We start from the raw sequence: 24091 nt of genomic DNA, 5'->3' as shown, positions 1-24091 counted from the left end.
ACTTAACTCTGTTTTTGTTTTGAAGGCAACAACGCCTCAGGACCTCGTGACCTTCAAAAAGGGGGGATATGTAGTGGCAATGCTTGTTAATAAGACAGAATTAGGCGTTGGTATGCTGTCCTAAAGGAGGCCCCATCTCACCCTCCATCTCTGTGGTGCAGCCACAGAGAAAGTATTCATGCAGGCTGATTTAAGATGTTTTCTTTTGATAAGGAACAAGCTCCCAGACGGGGATGCACTTAGCTAAGCCTGGCTATCATGATCAATGGTCATCCATTGGTGCCTATCAGTCTAGAGAGTGCCGAATGGACATCTGGACTGCATTCCTAAGTGTCAAGAGTAAGTGACTTATATCTCATCTTGACCAACCAATCAGGGACTGGCAGGGCGTGGTAATACCACGTGGGTCTCCAATGCCCGCCAAACTCTCAACCAATCAGCACACATCTGGGTCTTGGTCAAAAAGGGAGCGCAAGCTCAGATCGGGGCTCTCCTTGGCCATTTTCGCGCATCCTCAGAGACAATCACGTGACAACTGCTGTTGTCTGCAAAAGGACTTGGACTTTGTTCTAAGCGCGAGGCCGAGGATCCCGTACGTACTCAGAATTCTACCAACGTGAATGCTCCACTTGATCAACGGCAGCCTACAGTTGGACCCCTCGTCGACAACCTGAATAGCTTATTCAGAAGCAGCGCTGGACCGGGAACGAACCAGCTTCTTCCCAGGCAAAAGAGTGACTTGTGAGGACTCACGGTCACACTCTTTGCATAGAGACTTTCTACTAGCCAGCCGGACTCCTGGTAGATCCCCTCGGAGCAACGACTGCCCTGTGCGCCGCAGTCAGATTTCTCCGCCCGTCCTACTCTGAGCTGCACCTTGACTGGTTGGCCGGTAGCTAGAGGACGCCGACACAATGCCCATTGGCCAACCGCTGCAACAGAGGCTGCAACAGAGCCTGTCAGCTGGTTTGGTGTTCGTGCCAGGAGATTCCAAATCCATACACAGTGGATAAGTAAACCCCATACTCTACGTTGCGTCTCGAGAATTCAATTGTACCTCAACACAAGTTGTTATCAATTTAATTCATGAGTAATGTATTTACTTCCGAGTTTAGAGTAACAGTGGGTAATAACACTGGTTAGCGATTTGGTAACCGAACGATATATATTGACATATATTCTCTGTTGTGTATCTCTTTGTGTTTGCATCTCTTCGAGATTATATACCTTGTATATTGATAACCCTCACAGCAAGGTCTGCCACTCGTATCCAGGCAGACTAGTATATCTTTGGTGCACAATTTATATTAATAAATGTATCTCGTGTATTGAACCCGTGTGTGTGCGTTGTTAGTTGTTCTGACGATTTATTTTCTAAAAGCTACAACGAACAACCTCGTGATTACTGTTACAAATAATAATTGTCTCAGTAAACCCATCAAACCACTACACTATTGAGCCATGAAGAAGACCCACCTGTCCCAGTGTATTACCTGTAGTGTTACTTTCAGAAAATCATAAAAAAATAAAGAAAGAGGCCACAGCCACAGCAAGGTTGTATGAGGTTAGGGGCCCTGTCTGGTGTGTAAAACATATGGTTTCAGCAGTGTGGCTGTTGTATTTGAATTACTATTGAGCCATGAAAAAGACCCACCTAACTCCAGTGTATACCTGTAGTGTTATCTTCAGAAAATCATAAAAAATAAAGGTTCCACAACCCAAAACAAAGCTGGAAAAAGTCAGAAGACCTGCTTAGTGTGCAAAACACTTACTTGCAGCATTGTGGGTGCTGTGATTTAAATGCTATTGGTTTGTGAACAGAATATCCCTATCCCAGTGCATTGTGCCATATTAAATAAAAGCACGAGAAAAAGAGATTCAGAACGCAAAGCTGTGTCAGTGTTCTGTGTAAAATATCGGTTTGAACATCATGGGAGCTGTTTTTAATGAGCTGCTGAGTAAAGAATATTTTAATCTTCCTGCTGTCAGTAGTATTGTCAATATAGTTGACCCTTACCTGAATGAAAACAGGGCGTAAAGGAAGGGTTTCAGAAATCAAACAAAGCTTTATTCCTGTGCTTACAGTCTGGGTAATTGGAGACTGCACTGTTCTGCTTCCTATGGTCATATACGGCTTATTCGCACGAAGCCGTATTGAACAGTATTTCTTGCGTTGTGAACGTCTGTACACAGCGGTCCTCCAGGTTCCAGTAAGTGCGTAATTATGCATCGATGAAAAACCGGAGGTTTAAAAAAAGATAATTAGCCCACTGATAGTTTGATGTAGATGCTGTGGAAATATCCACAAGTCTTGGTCTTTAAAATGCATTTGGTTTGACGGCATTCTGTGCTTCCTTTGGGAAGATATGGACAAAAGAATATTCGTGCTCGGTCAAAAAAATGTCATAAAAACGAAAAAGTAAAGGCTGAGAAAGCATTCACAATGTATTTTATACACAAAGGAAGTATTCTCGCAACTCTAAGAGGTTTCGTGGTTTAATTTTTTTTAATTGTTGAATCATATTTAAATGTTAAACAACTGAAGAGCATATTGCTGTAGACCAGGATGGCCGAGTGGTTAAGGCGTTGGACTTAAGATCCAATGGACAAATGTCCACGTGGGTTCAATCCCCACTCCTGGTAGTGTTGTAATAAGTTTTAAGTGACAGAACACTTTGATGATTTACACTCTATTTAAATATGAATTTAATAAATTTCAGTTCAGTTCTCTTCACTCCCACTCCCTGGCATAACTGAGCTCTCACTATCGCATACTGAAGGCTTTACATGCATTAGCTGTGATTCAGTTCCCAATAAAGACGGAATCAAACAGTTTGTTCTGTCTCTCATGGTGATCCTCTTCTCGATCCAAATGAAATGTTTAATATGATGCCTCGAGAAAAAAAAAGGAGTGGATTTCCACCTATAATGATGGATGCCCCATCAAACATTTTGTAACATCCCCGGAAGATTATACAGTAGAATCCTGGTTTGTGGCTTAAATTCAAGGTAAACAAGACTAAGGAAACGAGTTGGAAACTTGATGTCGAACTGGAATTTAAGTACCCGGAATATTTCACTACATTGGGCAATATGTGCCAGAGAAGAGCACTTTAAATCCCTTCGATAGCTCAGTTGGTAGCGTGGCTGATTGTATTAGAAACAGTTTGGAATCCTTAAGTCGCTGTTTCGACTCCAGCTTGAAGAAAGGTGCTTTTGTGAACTTTAATCAAATAGTTAAAATAGCAAATCTTTTTCACTCAGACGTTGATCAAAAGCTCAATAAACAATGAAGCAGAGGCTCTTGTTCCGAATTCAGCTAACATCTGGTTGTCTTGTTTTGGCAAATATCTTATCTTTGAATTAAGGGACTACGCTGTCTGATTTGTAATTCAAAAGTAGATACAAATGTCACTGTTTTCAAAGGATAGGTACTTAATTGGCTTTATGATTTAGTATTGATTTTGTATCATTATATTATTACGTTTGTGCTTTTTGTGTTTTTTATCATATTGTGAACTTATTTTTTTAACAAATGCTTACAAAGGCAAACACAGCACACATCTGTTTATACCAGTGGTGAATTGTACATTTTTATTAAGTACAATCTACTGTATTTTTAGAAAAAAATGGCATACTGTGCAGGATATGTTGCAGAAACACAACCTGATATTTTCATAATTATTATTTTAATCATTTGACAAGTATGAGGTCCCGGATCCAAATCTTCAGTTCTGATTTTTTTTAAAGTGATATCTTCTCTTCCTCTCGTGGAAATCACAAGATGTGAGCAAATGTTTTTTGTTCTTTTTTTTTCACGTTGCGATCCAAAGAGCCTCAGACACACAGTCTGACAGTAACCAAACCAGAATGGATTCTGCTGGGAGCCGGACTGAGCTCATTCTCACTCCCTGTGCTGAAAACAGAATTATCTCTTCCCCGAACATCATCTACAGCTGCTAGATATTGCTCTGCGTCCTACTGCTCCAGCAATTCCTTTGACCAAAGACAGATCACTTGTGCACTTTTAACCTTTTTGCTGTTACAGGCTCTTTGATGGCTCATGCTGATCGTCCTGTGGATTTGAAAGAAAATGTTAAAGCTGATATATTTTCAATTGTAATTTGCATCTAGCTACAACGTCCCTGGAAAAGATAATTTATTAGTTGCGTGCAATCGGAATCTTTTACTTTACGGATGGTAGTGGAAATAGTTTTAAAAATGTTTTCTAAAGAAGATTGTATTGCCAGGACCTGCCTTTAGCGCTCAGTAGCGATTACGCTGTTGATATAGATGGAGAAGAAATGTAAGATGAATTGATGATCTAAGCTAAAATATCCCTAACACGCCTCCTGTAACAGTGTTTGTATTCATAGCAAGTAATATTCTTTTTCAAACCCGAACGTTGCTTTTTCATTAAGTGTTATGGAACCATTAGCGGTTTCGGTAACTTCTAAAGAGCGTACTTTTCCAAACTGAAGCCTATAAGAATTTTGTTTCATCAAAGAGTACAGAAAGAAGAAAGAAAGGAAAAGTGTCGTAAATGAACTCTGTTGCCCTTGGGAGATGTCAAGCGCATTGGACATGAAAAGTGCCCAATAAAAGCCATTTCTCTTCGTTTCTTTTACGGTCAGGGCTCCTGTTCCGTGTAAAGGAGACAGCTTGCTCAGCCGTCAGACTCAGGGCTTAGTGAATGCAAATGGCTCAGAGCGGTGTGTCCAAGCGGCTGTAAAAGAGGAGAATTCTGCCGGCACTGTAGCTGAATCGGTTTAAGTATCTGTCTCGTTAACTGGGGATCCTGGCTCCACATCCCAGCTGTGCCTTTCTTCCTGTCTTTCTGTGCAGAAACAACCATCTTGGACAACCGCATAGGGCTTGATTTAGTTTAATGCATGAATGCATTTCCTTTCTGCAACAACTTGTTTTTCAAGAAATTCATACAGCTTGTGAAAAATGAAATTTAATTTTTGCCTATCAGAGCAATGTTTAATTTTTGACCAGAAAGGTGCGAATGGAGGAAAGCCTCTCTCATCAGTCTCTGTGGCGCAATCGGTGAGCACGTTTGGTTGTTAACTGAAAGGTTGGTGGTTCAAACCCACCCAGGGACAATCTTCTTATTATTGTCAATGTAAACACTGTCTCCGCTAAAGCTGAAACCTTAACCCTCTTTATATTTGCAGAAAATGCGAGTCTTTTGCCCGTGTCCAACAACAACACTTGAGACCGGGGAAGTCCAATAGTGATCAACACCGCAACTCCCCAGAAATCCATATTTACCCATGGAAAAGTATCTTTGAATGGCTGGCGGGAGATATCATTTATACTCCTATTGCGTCCTCTGCTAAAAGAGATTCGAAATACAACGCAGATTTGTTTGAGAATTTGACAAGCATTGTTACGAGTAGTATAAAGCGACACCTTTCGTCAAACTTTTGACAGGTACCACGCCCCCCTTTTCCAGCCAATGGGCGTCAGCGGTGTTTGGCTGTCCCGCCCCCTTGCCAGCCAATGGCGTGTTGTTATTTGTGCATGTCCCGCCCCCTCAGGAGCCAATGGTGTGTCGTTAAGGGTCGGAACTCCCGCCTCCCCCTGGCCGGTCGGTCCGGAGCCTTAGGGTCCCAAAGCCCCAAGGCGGCGCATCCCTCGCTTGTGTGTGAAAGTGTGTATTGGTTTGGAAGGGGACCATGTCTGCCGCGGGGTTGAGTGCGCTCTATTATAACCCTAGGAAATCGGGTAGTTTTCGTGTCTGGGAGTCTGGTGAGGGCCGCGAGATCCCCGGGTGTGAGCAGCGCCAGCCGCGGCCGGGTGGCCGAGTGGTTGTCTGGCCAGGCTGCTTATACGCTGCATAAGCTGTGTCTCAAAAGCATCAGGGGTGTAAACACACACACAAACACACACACACACACACACACACACACACACACACACACACACACACACACACACTGCGTAAAGTCTCACGTAAAGAACGCACAGGACAAACACCATGTGAAATGTGAACTGCTTTATTTCAACGGGGGGTTTTCAAACACAGAAACAGCGCAGCAGCACTTTTCACACAAGTTACAGACTCCAGTTTGCAAGTATGTGAAATGTGAACCGCTTTATTTCAACAGTGCGTGCTTCAAACACTGAAACAACGTAGCACACACGCGTTACCGGCCCCTGTTTGCATTCAACAATTAAGTGTTGGTGCGGAAAATTAGTTCGGTACACGTAACCACCACCCCAACATTGCTGAGAAACTTTGAGGCATCTGAAAAAGCATTCATAACCCCCTTCCGCTCCCCATGTCTAAAGCCATGCTAACCACACTGGGCGATCCAATCTAGCAGAGCAAAAAAGTTTGCCTGCGTAGACAGCGGGATGGTGTTACCACAGGTTCTGTGCAAAACACGCTGTATTTTGGAATACACACTGTAGAACACCCCAGGCTTCCATTTCTGATCTGAAAACATCAGATCTGCAATAATTTCACTCAAGTTCTTGACATACACATCTATCTCTTCAACAAATTTAAGGACATTAGCATTCGACTCTTTGTTTTGCATATCAAGCTTTGTAGAGAGAAGTGTGTAAAGCACTCTTAGTAAGAATTCAGACGTATACATTAGAAATACTTCATTCTTCGGACGATGGCACACCCGGGTCTGTAAAACAGAGTGAAATCTGTATTCACATTTTACATAGATCTTTTTTTTTGCGTCTGTAAAAATAAGAATAGTGTTTCTTTTGCAACGCATCAAAAGTCACGTCTACTAATTTTTCATCCAGCTGTTTAAGTATGGTGTGTACATGCTCGAATGGGGAGCGGTCCTCAATTATATTTTTCAGCAACTGTTTTATGCCCCGCTCAGTGTCATTTGTAATGGTGTACGAACCCAGACACCTGGCAGTGTACAGAACAGCCGATAAATTTCAGGCTAAACTGAGAGACTTATAAATTTCTAAAGCAGCAAACGTCACATCTTCAAACCCATCTGTGTAGCCGACAGACAGGCATGTGTGACCTTGCTGCCCGGGATGGTCAATCAAACAGGCCGAGCAGTCATCAACCAGGACCCCCTTTAAACAGTGTTTGAAGATGCAATAAACTACTGCTTTCACAATCTGGGGCATAACATCGGGCTCATTAGGGACATGGGCATCAGCTTTATTAACATTTGGCCAAACACATAGACACGAAACATTCAGTTGTGCCAGTAGGCTGAAGATTGACCCGTCCACATCCTCTTTATTCTATTAAAGGAAAAAGAAAAGGAAGGCTTAACAAAATAGACATGCTTTGTACCTAAAATATCGAGCATTTAACGCACTTTTGAGCTAAGGTTTTTCATTAATATTTACCATTTGTAGCGTGGTATCATCGCTAGCACCCAGCACTTCTTCTGGTACCCCAGCTGAACTCACATCCCCGCCGTTGTCACAGGGTGCAGAGGGTGGGGTCTGGTTTTGCTAAAAAGAAGACCAAGTATTAAAATGACATACGCTAAGCACCGATACAACAATTCCACGATCAGAAAAAATATTTTAGCCACCTACCTCTTCACTTTGTAGAGTAGCGGACCCCGATGTTTCTCCACACAAAGAAGCCATCTTCGCAGTTCCCAACAAGGGGTGGTGTCTGACAGCTCCAGGGACGCGCTGCGACCCTGTCAGGCCGGCGCGTTTGAGAATATGCGCTAATGGTGTTACCAAGCCTACATAACACAAGACATTTTTCAATTGGTTGTGATGCTTTAAAAAGACCCCCCCCCCCCCATTGTTTTATCGAGAGTGAAAAGTATTCACATATCAGTTTATAAGTTTTAAACTTTAAAAGTATTAACACACAACGCAAACAAATGATGTGTTTGCCCAGAAAAGAAATTTTAAACACGCGGGGTTGGTCTTAAAGTTTTTAAAATAATGTAATAAGATTTTTAATAAAACATTCGCAACAGCTTTTTCGAAAGTTTGAGATAAATTTCCACACATCGCAAGCATAAAAATCTTTAAGGTATTAACAGGCAACAAATGATGGGGTGTTGTTCTTTATACTTAAACGGATTGGTCTTAAAGTTTTAAAATCACGCATTAGAGATAATTTGAGTTGTTTTGGAGACGAGCGGTGTGGCGTTTAGTTAAAGGCTTTGGAATGCAGAGTGGGGGAGGGGGGCTAAAATTGACCCCAGGGAAAGTTTACATTTTATATTCATGTTTTTCTAATTTACAAGCACCACATGTATTTCACGGAAAAATGTTCTTAACATCGCATCGCGAAAAAATAAAACCTCAAAAGGTTAAGCTTGGTTTGTGAACACGTCGCTATAAAGAACAGATACATTTTCTTATAGCGTTAATAAAAAACATTTTGCTTGATAATATTCTTAGCGGTCTGAATCAAACACAGACACCGCAGCACATTTTCACCAAGAACAGTGTGAGTAACCTCGCAAGTCACAAATGTAAAGAGAAACTGTGCTCGCGTTGTAACAACGTGATCGACACCCCTGACACACATTTGTGCTACATACTGCCTTTGGACAACCCCAAAATTTCAAACAAGTACATTTTTTTCGACTTTGAATGCATGCAAGAAACAGGGACACACATACCAAATTACGTCCACGCCCTTCATATTAACAATAAACAAAGCTGGGAATTTTATAGTGAAACTTGTCTAAAGGATTTTTTGTGTAAATTCATCGATAGACGTTTCAAAAACCATACGTTAATATCGCACAATGGCAAGGGATATGACAATTACCTAGTGATCAGACAGTTGTTAGCTGAAAAGATGGACGTTGAACTAATTAATCAGGGTGGAAAGATAATGTGTATGACCGTAAAAGCTCTGAACATCAGATTTATCGATTCTTTAAACTTTTTGCCTATGAAATTAAGCAAACTGCCGGCCGCCATGGGGTTCCCCGGGTGTAAGGGTCATTTTCCATACTTGATGAACCAAAATTATGTCGGCCTGATGCCGCCGCCAGAACTTTACGGCATTAACTACATGCTGCCGAGCGAGAAAGCCGAATTTTTGGTTTGGTATGAAGAATGCAAGGGAAGTGTGTTTATCTTACAGAGAGAGCTGAAACGCTACTGCCAGATCGATGTGGCAGTTCTAAGAGAAGGCTGTGTCAGGTTCCAGGCAAGGTCATGACTATGACCAGACAGACACGCGTGACTGATTCAGGGGCAGCCTGCATTGTGTGCATCGACCCCTTTCAGTTTGTGACCATCGCTAGTGTCTGCATGGCCATGTTCAGACTTATGTTTTTACAGGAAGAGACGATAGCGTTGCTACCCCATGACAATTACCACCACCAGCAAAAACAATTTCTACACCCAGCATTCAGTGGCTTATGTATATCGAACACACAGAGCCCGTTAAAATCCAACACGCCTTAACCACGGCTGGTGAGTTCAAGGTTGGCCCATATTTTCTGGATGGTTATGCTGTAATTGACGGAGTGCAGATAGCCTTTGAGTTCAACGGTTGCTTTTTCACGGTTGTAGCGTTTGTTATTGTGAAAATGGTTTTAATCCACTGACAAACACTACTTTTAGTTGGTTGTACAGAAAGATGGTGGTGAAAATTAATTTTCTCAAAATGAGAGGTTTTAACATGCGTGTTTTGTGGGAACACGAGTTCAGAGACATGCTTGTTGAAAATGGAGACTTACCAGAGCCTCTGCAACCGAGCGATTCGCTTTTTGGGGGGAGAACAAATGCTATTTGTTTGCATTACATCGCACAACCCGGTGAAAAAATTCATTACTCTGATTTCACCAGTCTGTACCCATTTGTGAACAAAACTAACAAAAACCCAATGGGGCACCCCTGAATAATTTATAACAACTTTGGAGATTTAAAACGGTATTTCGGTTTAGCGAAGGTGAAAGTTTACCCACCCAGACGTTTGTACTTTCCAGTTCTTCCAACCAAAATTGACAAAAAACTGTTTCTCACACTGTGTCGTACATGTGCTGAAACAAAACAGACCACTCCCTGCGAGCACAGTGATGAAGATCGTGCCTTGACTGGTGTCTGGTGCACCCCGGAATTACATATGGCCTTAGATCTGGGGTATAGAGTGGGTAAAAATTACAAAATTTGGCATTTCGAAAAGTCCTCACACGATCTTTTTACCGACTACATCAAACTGCATCTGAAAGGGAAACAGGAAGCTTCGGGGTTTCCAGAGTGGTGTACAGATGTCGAGAAACAACAGAGATATATCCGCGAATATTATGAAAAAGAGGGTGTCCGGCTGGACCCTGGCAACATTAAAAAGAATCCGGCCAAAAGACAGCTTTCAAAAATTGCCTTGAACAGTTTGTGGGGCAAGTATGGACAAAGAGACAATTTACCACAGACCACCATTGTGAGAAACCCCGATGAATTGTTCAGGTACTTATTTACGCCATATCATGAGGTGTCAGCCTGCGAGTTTATCGATGAAAACACAGCCTGTGTTACGTGGAAACACACTAAACACCACTATACGGGCCATTCAAACACTAACATTTTCATCGCTAGCTTTACAACCGCCTATGCCCGCTTGGAGTTATACAATCTGCTAAATGCTTTGCAAGGCCGTTGTCTCTACCATGACACAGATTCCGTTATCTTTGTGAGCCGGGAGGGTGAGTGGAATCCGGAACTGGGCGACTACTTGGGTGTGTTGACCAGCGAAATCGATGCTGGTCAACACATCACCGAGTTTGTGTCAACAGGACCCAAGTCGTACGGGTACAAACTGTCTGGAGGGAAAGCCTGTTTAAAGGTGAAAGGCATTACGCTCAATGTGAACAATTGTGAAAAAGTTAACTTTGAGAGTCTGCGGGACTTGGTTTTTGACTATGGCGTTAACCCTTATGCAGAGTGCCGGGAATTTAAACACATTTCTATTCAACAGCCGATGATCGTGCGTGTTAAAAAGGATTGGCGCATTGAGACCCGGACCTTAAAGAAAACCCAGAAGGTGGTGTACGACAAGCGGGTGCTGCAAGAAAATTTGACATCGTTGCCCTACGGATATTAACACAATGGATGTCAGGTTAAAACACCCTTTTTCATGCATTTTGTCCGGACCCTCGAATTGAGGTAAAAGTTATTTTATAAAACAGCTCTTGGAGAGCGGTGATACCGTTATGACTCGTAAACCCGAAAACATAGTCTGGTGTTACAGCTGCTGGCAACCTCTATACGACGAGTTGCTTGTGAAATTTCCATACATTCAGTTTATAGAAGGACTACCGACGTCGTTTTCCGACGACCAGCTACTGCCGCCGGGTAGAGTAAATTTGATTATAGTGGATGATTTGATGGAGTCTGCGTGTGAAAATAATGAGATAGAAAAAGCTTTTACCAAATACGTACACCACCGAAACCTCAGCATCATGTATATCGTCCAAAATGTGTTTTGTCAAGGCCGGAAAAGTAGAACCATCGCGTTAAATACAAAGTACATGGTGCTGTTTAAAAACCCTAGAGATAAAATACAGATTACAACCCTGTCCCGGCAGATGTACCCCGGTAAAGCCAAATTTTTTTTTGGAAGCGTTCGATGACGTTACTAAAAAACCTTTCGGTTACTTGTTGGTGGATTTAAATGCCGACACCCCAGATGACTATCGCTTGCGAACAGGTCTTTTCCCCCCAGATGTAGCCACGGCTTATGTGTTTAAAAAATCTAAAAGTCGGTGATCTCACAACCACCGACTCAGTCGAAAAAACACGTTCGGGGCGTCGTCATGTCTTCACGCGTTCGGAGAAACCTGACTCTCTTAAATTTTCTGGTAAAAGCCACCCCCAAACAGCGGAAAGCTATTCTCTGCGGGGCTACAAATGATCTTGTACAGGCCATAGCTGAAATCGCCTTGAATACCTTGAAAGGGAACATACCGTTATCTGCTAAGCAGTTTGGGACCCTGAAGAGAAAGCGTAAGCTTATAAAGACTTTGAGTCGAAAGGGTCTTTCTCTTAAAAGAAAGAGACTCTTGGTGAACCAGTCCGGTGGTTTTATCGGGGCCCTGTTGAGTATTGCAGTACCACTGATTACGGGGCTTCTACAACTTCGATAATGGAGAACGCTGAAAAAATGTACCTGGTACCTCAGAAACAGCTCGATCGACTCCGAGAGCGGTCTGGGTTCGAAAGCGATGTAAGAAAAATAACCGCCCGTCGCCTGGATGATGAAATGCGTGACATTCTGCAGAACTCGCATCTGGCCGAATATGAAAAAGTGAAATTGTACATCCAGGTGTTGCAACGGTATTTGACATTAGTACGCCAGGAGACTTCCGAAAAGGGGACATTAACCGTTGTACTACCGGAAAATGCACCCACCGAACTATCACGTACGTTCGCGCAACCGCCGTCATCGAGCGAGGCTGACTTTGAGTATATTTTGGACAGCGTGTCTCAGAGGTTCCGGAGAAATGCCGAGATATTGTTAAAGACCATGGCCCGCAATGAACCACTAATAGCCTGGAATGAAAAGGGGGAATTTGTGTACAAGGGGGCACCCGTTGAGGGCTCTCACATGATTGATCTTGTCAGGGCTCTCACGCAGCAGCAAGCAGTTGCTGGCGGTAAGAAGCCAAAAGGTTGGGATGTGTTCATGGAGGCTATGGCTGAAATCAACGTGCCGGGCACCTTGCTAGCCAACGCTGGTAACCGAGAGCTACTTGAAAAATTCAAGGCTGCCCCGCCGGGGTGTGCCGCGTCGGCCAAAACTTTAAAACAACCGGTAGAGTTGTCGACGGTCGACCCGGTCTCTAAGATAACCGCTGAAAGGAGACGATCATTAATACCTAGACCCACATGGCTGTCTTTGTAACATTTTTTTCTCTGGGTCTGTGTGTTTGTGTTAAATGACTTGAAATGTATATTAAAAAGCGTGCGCAATATGTTTAAAAATGGTTTGTCTGTAACATGTATTAAAAAAAGCTTGAGCGCTGTAACAGCGAATGTATAATAAAAATATTGTGTTGATTTTCATCCATGTTTTGTGTTCTTTTTAAATAATAACCACACAGACGTCGAAATGGTTCGATTTCATTTTTATTTTAGATGACCGATTAACATTTATGACATGTTTTAAATTGTCGTAAACACCCGCATAATTGAACATTCGTATTTTCAAAGGGCTTGAAAGGGTACAGGGGTCTCCGTCTCACGACACGACGTCGGTTTTTCAGAAACATTTCCACCATGCGGTCATTCTGGATTGCATCCGTAGAATAAAGTTCTAAAATGTTTCTAAAAGATAAACCTTTACATCTATGGTATAGAAAAAAGACGCAGTGTAGACCGCAGGTCACTGCAAAAGAATCTTGCAATTATCTGTTATTGTAAAATATGGAGTTAGCATTTCTGTTTAAGAAATCATTAATGTTCTTGGGAAAGAAAAGGCTTGGGGTGAAAATCCGTAGGAGTCGAAAAATTCTGCGCCCTCGTCGTCGGGTAAGTAAATAGCCAGCCAGTGTTCACCGGGGCGGTCGTGTGGGTGAGTATTAACTATTAAACTCAGAGGGCGCCGCGCCAGTCTCTCGCTCGGTAGGGCATCACTGGGGAACACGCCTAGAAAACTGTCTCGGGTATAGCGGTCTCGGGTTAGAATGTCTTCCAGCTGTTTGGTGTTCATCTTTATGTGCAGGTTGTGTGGTCTCCAAGTGCTTTTTAGCTGAAGTCGTAAATGACTTGACGTCTCATATCCAGCTCTATCACGTTGTCGAACAGCGCGTACACAACCATGTTAACTGTAGTGGGTAGCGGGAGCGCGAAGCGTATTTCAGCTCTCAGATTACCCGTTTTGATAAGTGAATAATGTCCTGTGCACTCGTCGTCGGGGCTGAGGTTGAAAGCGAACAATGTGTAACCGCGCGCGTACTCCTCGTGGTCCACCAGAACTGGTTTGTCTTTCAGACGCTTCCCGGCTGTTTCCACCAGATTAAAATATTCACGGACGCAATGTCCATTCTGGAAGTCTGGTTGAAGCGGTTTAGTGGGGATTTGTTCCCCGTCCGCGTAGAGAGCCAGAAAGTTAACGTTGTAGTGTTTAAAATTGAAGGGGTTTTGGGTAAAACTGCCGCTGAATGCCGCGTTGTCCACAAACCCCAAAATGACCACTTTGGGTAACTGCCCGAGAAAGAGGTTTTCTTGGTTACACACACGGCTCCCTGCTGGCAGGCTGAAGACTTTCATCTGTACGCGGTCTATGGGGTATTTAGCGTTGGCCGTCAGGAGTGCTTCGGCGTGTCCCAGTCTGACCCCGGGTGACACTCTGACTCTTTTCACAAACAAAGATGCAGAGAGTACGCTCAGTTTGTGTTCTCCGGCGTTGTTCATTAAGCAGAAAGCATCTCTGTTTCGCGTGAGTTTTATTTTCAGGTCTACTCCATTCAGAAGTAGTTTGTCCTGAAAAAACAGGTCAGCGTGAATGTGACCCAGGAGCTCCAGTTTTCGGCTTTGCGCCGTGTATGATGCTCTTTTTCGGAACCCCTGATTGGGACCATCCAAAATTGTGGACTCGTGTTCCCCGGCTGTGTCTTTGTAAAAGAGACCTGTTGAATACTGCGTCTTCAGCGTCTCTTCACTGTAGTTCAGGACCGACTCTATAAAGGCTCTGTAAGGATAGCAGTTGTTGCTCTGGCTGATCAATCGGTCTCCTACGGTGATGTCAACCTGGCTGAAGATGGCAGCGATGGGGTAGTTCACCAGGCTCACACGGGCTGCCGCATCAATGTCCCGACCGTCTGCTTCCGTTATTTTACAGGTCAAATAGAGCAGCGTGTTGTTTAAATCTAAATAATCTTCACCGTTGCCTGCGACGTAGAACTCCAGAGGTGCGTTTTCCGTAAGGGCCGTGAGGGGTGGAACTTCTATGTAAAAGCTTTTCTCGACGCTTGTTTGGGTAGGTGCTAATTGAAATATGTCCAGCTCTGACTTGGCGCATTCTGCAGACCCGCCGTGAACAAAAGCCATGTTTAAAATAAGTCTTGTTTCGTGTCGCGTTGATTGCGGTGTGTCACGCTCTTCTTGGTCGACCTGAAGCTTCTATGAGTTGCCTGTCTGCGCTTAGCCGTTCTTTTATCAGGTTTCGGCGGCCCCCGACGGTGGGATGATGACGTCTGTCTTTTTCTACTGACACCCCTGCGGATGTATGCTAGACCCGAACCTTCCTGCTGATGTGCAGCCACCTTAGACATGACCGCGCTTGTAACGTTGCCGACCACGTCTTTGGCGATGTTTTTAGCTGCCGATGCCATGTGCGGCTTAGCTATTTCAAACCCGCGTTTCAGAAAAGGCACGGCTTTTCTAAATAGCGCTCTGAAAATACCCCCGATACCAGCGCCGTACTGAACCGGTAGCCCTGAAAATCCTGGTAATCCATAACCAGCCTGTTGTTTGTAGTAGTGCGTATACAGAGAAGGATCCCCTAGCTCTTGATGACCGTCATCCTTTTAGATGTTTGACGCTTTCACAGGTCTGAAATGCAGCTTGACGATGACCTTTCCAAATGCAAATGACACGTGTTCGTTTTGATCCGTCTTTATTTCAATAGTGATGTTGTTAAAATGGTCGATGCTCACCGGCACGTAATGGGGTTTGTCGTACAATACTGTGACGAATTCACCATCCACGCCTCTGAAGGGCACACAACGCAAAAGCGGTGCGTAGACGTCGCCTACTAACTGGTGTTCTATGATATCGGTGTATATATACATGGTGTTAAATCCGCCAGTCATATCGACGGGGTGCGGTGATTTTACACCCGCTACACCCGAATTGAAACCCAACATCCGCGCTAGGCGATTACGCAGCTGCATAACAAACCGTTTATCACTAACAATCCTTACCGACCGGCTAATGGGGTTGTATTTAAGACTTACAGCCGATAACTTGGATTTTTCAGCAGCCCGTTTCATTTCATGCAAGAGCTGCTCGATGTTGCCGTAGTACCCTCTCGGTAACGTACAGGTCCAGATAGTCTTGAGCTCCTCGCTGATGAACAGAAAAACTTTGTCTTCATCAAAAGTGTTTAGTGTATTCGGATAGTGTAGTTCGACCAGGCCCACTTCCCAGGCCCGTCCAGGTCAATCGCCTTTGCCAGATGCTCTGTGAAGCAGGCGTTAGTGTTCTTTGGAAACATCTTTGAGGATGAATTACTGGCCAGCGTCACATAGAAACCATTGGGGTTCATTTTTCACCACCTCTATATGTCTCGGACCTCAGAAGCCTTCACCCAACTATTGAATTTATCGCTCCAGCCACGCCACTTTACCAAAAGCTGTTTGTTTTTGCCACGACCCCTGGTTGCTAAAATCGTTTGGATGCGGTAGACGTTCTCAACATCCGGGTTTATCTTCTGTAGCTCTTCGGCATAGAAGGAACCCTTAATATCGTCGCCTGCGTAGTCCTGCAGTTTGTAATAGGGTCTCAGAGCCGCGGACCGCTCTTTGACAATGAAAATTTCATCTGTGAAGGTCTGTTCATATCCCTTCTCAAACACTCCCTTTATTTTGGACACCCGCACGCGATCACCCACATTAAATGAAAACTTTGACGGTTTTCTCTTAAAGTGCGCGTCATAGACCGTTCTCCACACCTCAAGGGAGTTGTCGGGCGTAACAGAAGCCGGGGTTCGTTTAATAGTCGTGTGGTAACTATGGTTATAAGCGTAAATAAGATCTGAAAGGACGTCGATATAACGAAAGGTGTTTTTGTGTGTCGGGTACCTCCACATTTTTGTTTTAATAGTTCTGTTAAACCTCTCGACCACACTAGCCTTCACATCGCTGGCCGTATTGAAATGTTCAATATTCTCACGTTTGAGAAAATTTTGGAAGGTCCTGTTAAGAAATTCTTTACCCTCGTCCGTTTGTAGCTTTTTAGGAGCACGCCCCTCTTGCAGTATATTTCGGAAAGCGCCTGTCACGGCCCCACCAGTCTTGGTTTTCAGCGGCACGGCCCAAGCGTATTTAGACAGCATGTCTATACACATTAAGATGTAACAGAAACCGTCGTTGAACGCGTGGTGTTCTCTCATGTCAACCAAGTCGGCCTGCCACTGCCAGTCCATTTCGGACACCAGCGTCCTGTTTCTCTTAAAACGTACGCGCGCCGGCTTGTGCAGCGTATAAGCAGCCTGGCCGGACAGCCACTCGACCACCCGGCCACGGCTGGCGCCGCGCACACCCCGGGATCTCGCGGCCCGCAACAGACCCCCTGCGCCGCCGTAACTGCCCGATTTCCTAGGGTTATAATAGAGCGCACTCAACCCCGCGGCAGACATGCTCCCCATTCCGAACCAATACACACTCGCACACACCCAGGGATGCGCCGGCTGGGGGCTTTGGGACCCCGAGGCGCCGGGGCGACCGGCCGGTGGGGGTTCCGAACCACACCATTGGCTCCTGAGGGGGCGGGACATGCACAAATAACAACACGCCATTGGATGGCTGGGGGGCGGGACAACCAAACACCGCGGACGACCATTGGATGGAAAAGGGGGCGTGGTACCTGTCAAAAGTTTGACGAAAGGTGTCGCTTTATACTACTAACACGCAAGAGAGTTGTCACTCAGAGTGTCGAAGGGTCGATGTATACTGGGGCTCAGTTGAAATGCAACGTCAGGACTTTTCCGAATTATGTCACACGAAGAGAGCACAGCCCTTTCCGCCCTGCCGCGTGTGTCTCGGTAACTCGCTGTGATCGTATAGTGGTCAGTACTTTGCGTTGTGGCCGCAACAACCCCGGTTCGAATCCGGGTCACGGCAGAATAGGGGCGTCTGCTTTTACTACTCGCACGAATGAAGGCAAAAAAAAGCCAATCGATGTGAACGAACGGCGCTTTACAGAGGAGTACTGCCTGACTGGATCGTTGATGAACGACAGAGGCCACTCCGACCTCTTCTCGGTTTTCTTCAATGACTTACTAAGGATCTTCTTCACATTCGCCCATGCAGGGGAAGCCAGTTACACCAAAGCAAACGCAGGAAAGTGCATTTCAAGCAGAGACCAGGAGGGACTTGTTTACACCGAGAGTGGGCGGAGAATGGAACAATGCGCCCAGCCCTGTTGCTGGAGCCGATTCTTGATGAGCTCTTGGGCTCACTAAGAGGCCCCCGCTGGATGCTAATCTTTCTGTTGTTCTTGCAGGTCCTGCGCTGCTTTTGAGCCGACAGAGCTCGTCCTGGTCTGTCGGCACAGCCCAATTGCAAATGATCGGCTCCGCGTACAGAAGGAACGTGCGTTTGGTACAAGAGTGCACGAAGGCACCGGAAATACATTGGGAACAAATGACCGGTCGCTCAAGACCTCTGTGAAGTACAGGAGCGTGCAAAACGAGGCTGTTTCCGCCCCGTCTCGAACCGGGGACCTTTCGCGTGTTAGGCGAACGTGATAGCCGCTTCACTACGGAAACCTGCAGGGATAGCTGCTGGTGTCTCGCTTGCGTTTCGGGCTGAGAAAGGGACGCGTCACTTTAGGCAGGTGGCGCTGGAGAGAGGAACAAAGGGCGCGATGAAACAAAATGCCGAAACCCGGGATCGAACCAGGGACCTTTAGACCTTCAATCTAATGCTCTCCGAACTGAGCTATTTCGGCAGTGCACAAACCCCACAGCCACCTGCTCCAGCCTTCCTGTGTTGTGGCATGAGCGCACCAAGAGTAGTGGGAGAGTGTTGCAGGAACGTCACTCAGAAGGAAAGCCACCCAGCTGCGCCCTCTGAGCTCTGTCCAGCGCATCTTCCTCGCATGGACTCCTGCCTGCGACGGGCAGGAAACAATTAGCAAGAACAGAACGACACCCCATGGGTGTCTCATGACCGCACCTTAGGTTGTGACACGTGCAGGTGTGAGGGGTTGCCGGGCTACTTTGGAGCAGAGCTTGGGCGGAGGGGGGGCGGGAAAGCAGACAAAGAGGTGACACCTCAAGGTCTGCACGATCACAGCTCTCCGCCGCCCCAGGCTTCCGCTCGATAAGCTACTGGACACACCCGCCCCTCCTCACACAGACCGTGGAAAAGCCCCCGAGTGGGAGGGCTCGCTCTTCCTCCCAGGAGCTCTTGGACACGACGCCCAGACAGGGCGCGGGGAGCCGCCGCCTGCAAACACGGCTCCAGGCAGGACTCCACTCCGCAGGAGCCGCAGAGCAGAGGAGATGAGGGCAGCTTAGCTCCTGTGCAGAGACCTGAGCTGTTGTTGCTGTGGATGCTGTCTTTTCTGCACTCGGGGTAGGAGTGAATGTTGAGCTGCCCTTAGAAATGAAGCAGAGCACTTCAACGGCACGGGTGTGTGTGTGTGTGCGCCCTGGTGATTCTGGGAGACAGATCGAACCTGGGCTAAAAGAGAGGGGGCTTAGCCCTCTTCCATTTGCTAGTTCAAAGTTGTACAACCCCTTTGTATCTGCTAGGCGGCGCAGTCGTGCACAAAGAACACTTTGAAAAGCGTCAAAGGCAAGTCATTCCGAGTTGGTCGTTTGTGTTTTCCGTTCAGACGCGAAATGCTGACATGATCTCTCGGCTCCTCGGTTGTCATTTCTGCTCCGTAAAGGAATCACAGCACGCGTCGGCTTCCAGCACGGTGGGTCGGGACACGATGCCGGGGGTCGGAGAGAGCGTTGTCTTCCTCGTTAGTGTAGTGGCAAGTATCCCCGCCTGTCACGCGGGAGACCGGGGTTCGATTCCCCGACGGGGAGTAGCTTTTCTTTCACCTCCTTAGAGAAATGACTGCCTTTCACTTCTCTGTTTTCTTTCACAGCGTCGTGCACCTTTTCATTGCTCTCGCTTTCAGAGCCTCCGCACGGCAGTCGACTCGACATCAGGAAGCACATTGAAGTGAAAGCAGGAAGCGCTGCGACATGCACTGTGCAGATCCCGCCACACTAAGAGGTGAGTGGGTCTATTCGATGCACAAAGAACGCTTTGAGAAGCGTCAAAGGCAAGTCATTCCGAGTTGGTCGTTTGTGTTTTCCGTTCAGACGCGAAATGCTGAAATGATCTCTCGGCTCCTCGGTTGTCATTTCTGCTCCGTAAAGGAATCACAGCACGCGTCGGCTTCCAGCACGGTGGGTCGGGACACGATGCCGGGGGTCGGAGAGAGCGATGTCTTCCTCGTTAGTATAGGACCTGTCACCTGTCCCCACCTGTCACGCGGGAGACTGGGGTGCATCAGGACGCGCCTTGAAGTGAAAGCAGGATGCGCTGTGACATGCACTGTGCAGATCCCGCCACACTAAGAGGTGGGTCCAGTGGGTCTGTTCGATCACAGCGCTAGGCGAATCCCCAATCCCCTTTTGTGCCTGGCGACAAAAGATGTCTGTTTCCGCCCGGTTTCGAACCGGGGACCTTTCGCGTGTGAGGCGAACGTGATAACCACTACACTACGGAAACGGTGGTAAGACGTGCCCAGCGGCCCAGCCCTGAGCTTCGCCAATGCGATTCAGCTGCTTCCAGTGCCTTTATTGGAGTGCGCTGATGGACCGTGCTCTCTCTCCAGAGACCAGCACGCCTGTCATGGACGGAGCAGGAAAGGCGGCGCCACATTCTACAGCCCTCTCCACGCAATCGACGAAATCGGGCTACTGAAGTGGAGAAAATCGCCTCTCCAGAAAGTGCAAATATCATCTTGGAGACTATAAATCCTATTGCCGAAGGTCAGCCCTGTCTACCAGAGTAACCCTCCCACAGCGATGATCAGCTCGTCTCACACGCGAGAAGTTTCGGTTGGAAACAAGCGCCCCCTCTTCTCGCACGTTTTGCACGTTCGAGTAGTTTTAATGCGGCTCTTTCGTACACGGTGCTGATCTTTTGGAAAGCAGGAGGCAAAACCGAGTCGAACCGCCTGGGTGAAAACCAGGAACCCTAACCGCTAGACTATATGGCAGCGAACAACCATGCTGTTCCCGGCATCATGCAAGCAAACTACATAAATATGAGAAAACACGCAAGAGAGTTGTCACTCAGAGTGTCGAAGGGTCGATGTATACTGGGGCTCAGTTGAAATGCAACGTCAGGACTTTTCCGAATTATGTCACACGAAGAGAGCACAGCCCTTTCCGCCCTGCCGCGTGTGTCTCGGTAACTCGCTGTGATCGTATAGTGGTCAGTACTTTGCGTTGTGGCCGCAACAACCCCGGTTCGAATCCGGGTCACGGCAGAATAGGGGCGTCTGCTTTTACTACTCGCACGAATGAAGGCAAAAAAAAGCCAATCGACGTGAACGAACGGCGCTTTACAGAGGAGTACTGCCTGACTGGATCGTTGATGAACGACAGAGGCCACTCCGACCTCTTCTCGGTTTTCTTCAATGACTTACTAAGGATCTTCTTCACATTCGCCCATGCAGGGGAAGCCAGTTACACCAAAGCAAACGCAGGAAAGTGCATTTCAAGCAGAGACCAGGAGGGACTTGTTTACACCGAGAGTGGGCGGAGAATGGAACAATGCGCCCAGCCCTGTTGCTGGAGCCGATTCTTGATGAGCTCTTGGGCTCACTAAGAGGCCCCCGCTGGATGCTAATCTTTCTGTTGTTCTTGCAGGTCCTGCGCTGCTTTTGAGCCGACAGAGCTCGACCTGGTCTGTCGGCACAGCCCAATTGCAAATGATCGGCTCCGCGTACAGAAGGAACGTGCGTTTGGTACAAGAGTGCACGAAGGCACCGGAAATACATTGGGAACAAATGACTGGTCGCTCAAGACCTCTGTGAAGTACAGGAGCGTGCAAAACGAGGCTGTTTCCGCCCGGTCTCGAACCGGGGACCTTTCGCGTGTTAGGCGAACGTGATGGCCGCTACACTACGGAAACCTGTAGGGACTGCTGCTGGTGTCTCGCTTGCGTTTCGGGCTGAGAAAGGGACGCGTCACTTTAGGCAGGTGGCGCTGGAGAGAGGAACAAAGGGCGCGATGAAACAAAATGCCGAAACCCGGGATCGAACCAGGGACCTTTAGATCTTCAGTCTAACGCTCTCCCAACTGAGCTATTTCGGCAGTGCGCAAATCCCACAGCCACCTGCTCCAGCCTTCCTGTGTTGTGGCATGAGCGCACCAAGAGTAGCGGGAGAGTGTTGCAGGAACGTCACTCAGAAGGAAAGCCACCCAGCTGCGCCCTCTGAGCTCTGTCCAGCGCATCTTCCTCGCATGGACTCCTGCCTGCGACGGGCAGGAAACAATTAGCAAGAACAGAACGACACCCCATGGGTGTCTCATGACCGCACCTTAGGTTGTGACACGTGCAGGTGTGAGGGGTTGCCGGGCTACTTTGGAGCAGAGCTTGGGCGGAGGGGGGGCGGGAAAGCAGACAAAGAGGTGACACCTCAAGGTCTGCACGATCACAGCTCTCCGCCGCCCCAGGCTTCCGCTCGATAAGCTACTGGACACACCCGCCCCTCCTCACACAGACCGTGGAAAAGCCCCCGAGTGGGAGGGCTCGCTCTTCCTCCCAGGAGCTCTTGGACACGACGCCCAGACAGGGCGCGGGGAGCCGCCGCCTGCAATCACGGCTCCAGGCAGGACTCCACTCCGCAGGAGCTGCAGAGCAGAGGAGATGAGGGCAGCTTAGCTCCTGTGCAGAGACCTGAGCTGTTGTTGCTGTGGATGCTGTCTTTTCTGCACTCGGGGTAGGAGTGAATGTTGAGTTGCACTTAGAAATGAAGCAGAGCACTTCAACGGCACGGGTGTGTGTGTGTGTGCGCCCTGGTGATTCTGGGAGACAGATCGAACCTGGGCTAAAAGAGAGGGGGCTTAGCCCTCTTCCATTTGCTAGTTCAAAGTTGTACAACCCCTTTGTATCTGCTAGGCGGCGCAGTCGTCGTGCACAAAGAACACTTTGAAAAGCGTCAAAGGCAAGTCATTCCGAGTTGGTCGTTTGTGTTTTCCGTTCAGACGCGAAATGCTGAAATGATCTCTCGGCTCCTCGGTTGTCATTTCTGCTCCGTAAAGGGATCACAGCACGCGTCGGCTTCCAGCACGCTGGGTCGGGACACGATGCCGGGGGTCGGAGAGAGCGATGTCTTCCTCGTTAGTATAGTGGCAAGTATCCCCGTCTGTCACGCGGGAGACCGGGGTTCGATTCCCTGACGGGGAGTTGCTTTTCTTTTACCTCCTTAGAGAAAGGACTGCCTTTCACTTCTCTGTTTTCTTTCACAGCGTCGTGCACCTTTTCATTGCTCTCGCTTTCAGAGCCTCCGCACGGCACACGACTCGACATCAGGAAGCACATTGAAGTGAAAGCAGGAAGCGCTGCGACATGCACTGTGCAGATCCCGCCACACTAAGAGGTGAGTGGGTCTGTTCGATGCACAAAGAACGCTTTGATAAGCGTCAAAGGCAAGTCATTCCGAGTTGGTCGTTTGTGTTTTCCGTTCAGACGCGAAATGCTTAAATGATCTCTCGGCTCCTCGGTTGTCATTTCTGCTCCGTAAAGGAATCACAGCACGCGTCGGCTTCCAGCACGGTGTGTCGGGACACGATGCCGGGGGTCGGAGAGAGCGATGTCTTCCTCGTTAGTATAGGACCTGTCACCTGTCCCCACCTGTCACGCGGGAGACTGGGTACATCAGGACGCGCATTGAAGTGAAAGCAGGATGCGCTGCGACATGCACTGTGCAGATCTCCCCACACTAAGAGGTGAGTGGGTCTGTTCGATCACAGCGCTAGGCGAATCCCCAATCCCCTTTTGTGCGTGGCGACAAAAGAAGCCTGTTTCCGCCCGGTTTCAAACCAGGGACTTTTCGTGTGTGAGGCGAATGTGATAACCACTACACTACGGAAACAGTAGCGGCCTAGTGCTGAGCTTCGCCAATGCGATTCAACTGCTTCCAGTGCCTTTATTGGAGTGCGCTGATGGACCGTGCTCTCTCCCTCCAGAGACCAGCACGCCTATCATGGACGGAGCAGGAAAGGCGGCGCCACATTCTAAAGCCCTCTCTACGCAATCGACGAAATCGGGCTACTGAAGTGGAGAAAATCACCTCTCCAGAAAGTGCAAATATCATCTTGGAGACTATAAATCCTATTGCCGAAGGTCAGCCCTGTCTACCAGAGTAACCCTCCCACAGCGATGATCAGCTCGTCTCACACGCGAGAAGTTTCGGT

At 47.2% G+C, this 24091-nt stretch overlaps 7 non-coding genes across 7 annotated transcripts; 4 read left to right on the top strand and 3 right to left on the bottom strand.

Annotated features, from left to right (window-relative positions):
- The first annotated feature begins 2560 nt into the window (after positions 1-2560).
- Positions 2561-2643, top strand: trnal-uaa (transfer RNA leucine (anticodon UAA)). Its single transcript has one exon. It is a non-coding gene; the product is annotated as a tRNA-Leu (tRNA).
- A 15059-nt stretch (positions 2644-17702) lies between these two features.
- On the top strand, positions 17703-17774 carry trnah-gug (transfer RNA histidin (anticodon GUG)). Its single transcript has one exon. It is a non-coding gene; the product is annotated as a tRNA-His (tRNA).
- Positions 17775-19624: 1850 nt separating this feature from the next.
- Positions 19625-19696, top strand: trnad-guc (transfer RNA aspartic acid (anticodon GUC)). Its single transcript has one exon. It is a non-coding gene; the product is annotated as a tRNA-Asp (tRNA).
- A 621-nt stretch (positions 19697-20317) lies between these two features.
- Positions 20318-20390, bottom strand: trnav-cac (transfer RNA valine (anticodon CAC)). Its single transcript has one exon. It is a non-coding gene; the product is annotated as a tRNA-Val (tRNA).
- A 694-nt stretch (positions 20391-21084) lies between these two features.
- trnah-gug (transfer RNA histidin (anticodon GUG)) lies at positions 21085-21156 on the top strand. Its single transcript has one exon. It is a non-coding gene; the product is annotated as a tRNA-His (tRNA).
- Positions 21157-21730: 574 nt separating this feature from the next.
- trnav-aac (transfer RNA valine (anticodon AAC)) lies at positions 21731-21803 on the bottom strand. Its single transcript has one exon. It is a non-coding gene; the product is annotated as a tRNA-Val (tRNA).
- A 109-nt stretch (positions 21804-21912) lies between these two features.
- On the bottom strand, positions 21913-21985 carry trnaf-gaa (transfer RNA phenylalanine (anticodon GAA)). The gene has a single exon. It is a non-coding gene; the product is annotated as a tRNA-Phe (tRNA).
- Positions 21986-24091: the final 2106 nt, after the last annotated feature.

This window comes from Lepisosteus platostomus, chromosome 5 (assembly GCF_059453375.1).
Source record: "Lepisosteus platostomus isolate fLepPlt1 chromosome 5, fLepPlt1.hap1, whole genome shotgun sequence".
NCBI classification, from domain to species: domain Eukaryota; kingdom Metazoa; phylum Chordata; class Actinopteri; order Semionotiformes; family Lepisosteidae; genus Lepisosteus; species Lepisosteus platostomus.
The sequence above is the reverse complement of the archived record's forward strand: the minus strand, read 5'-3'. Positions and strand labels throughout refer to the sequence as shown.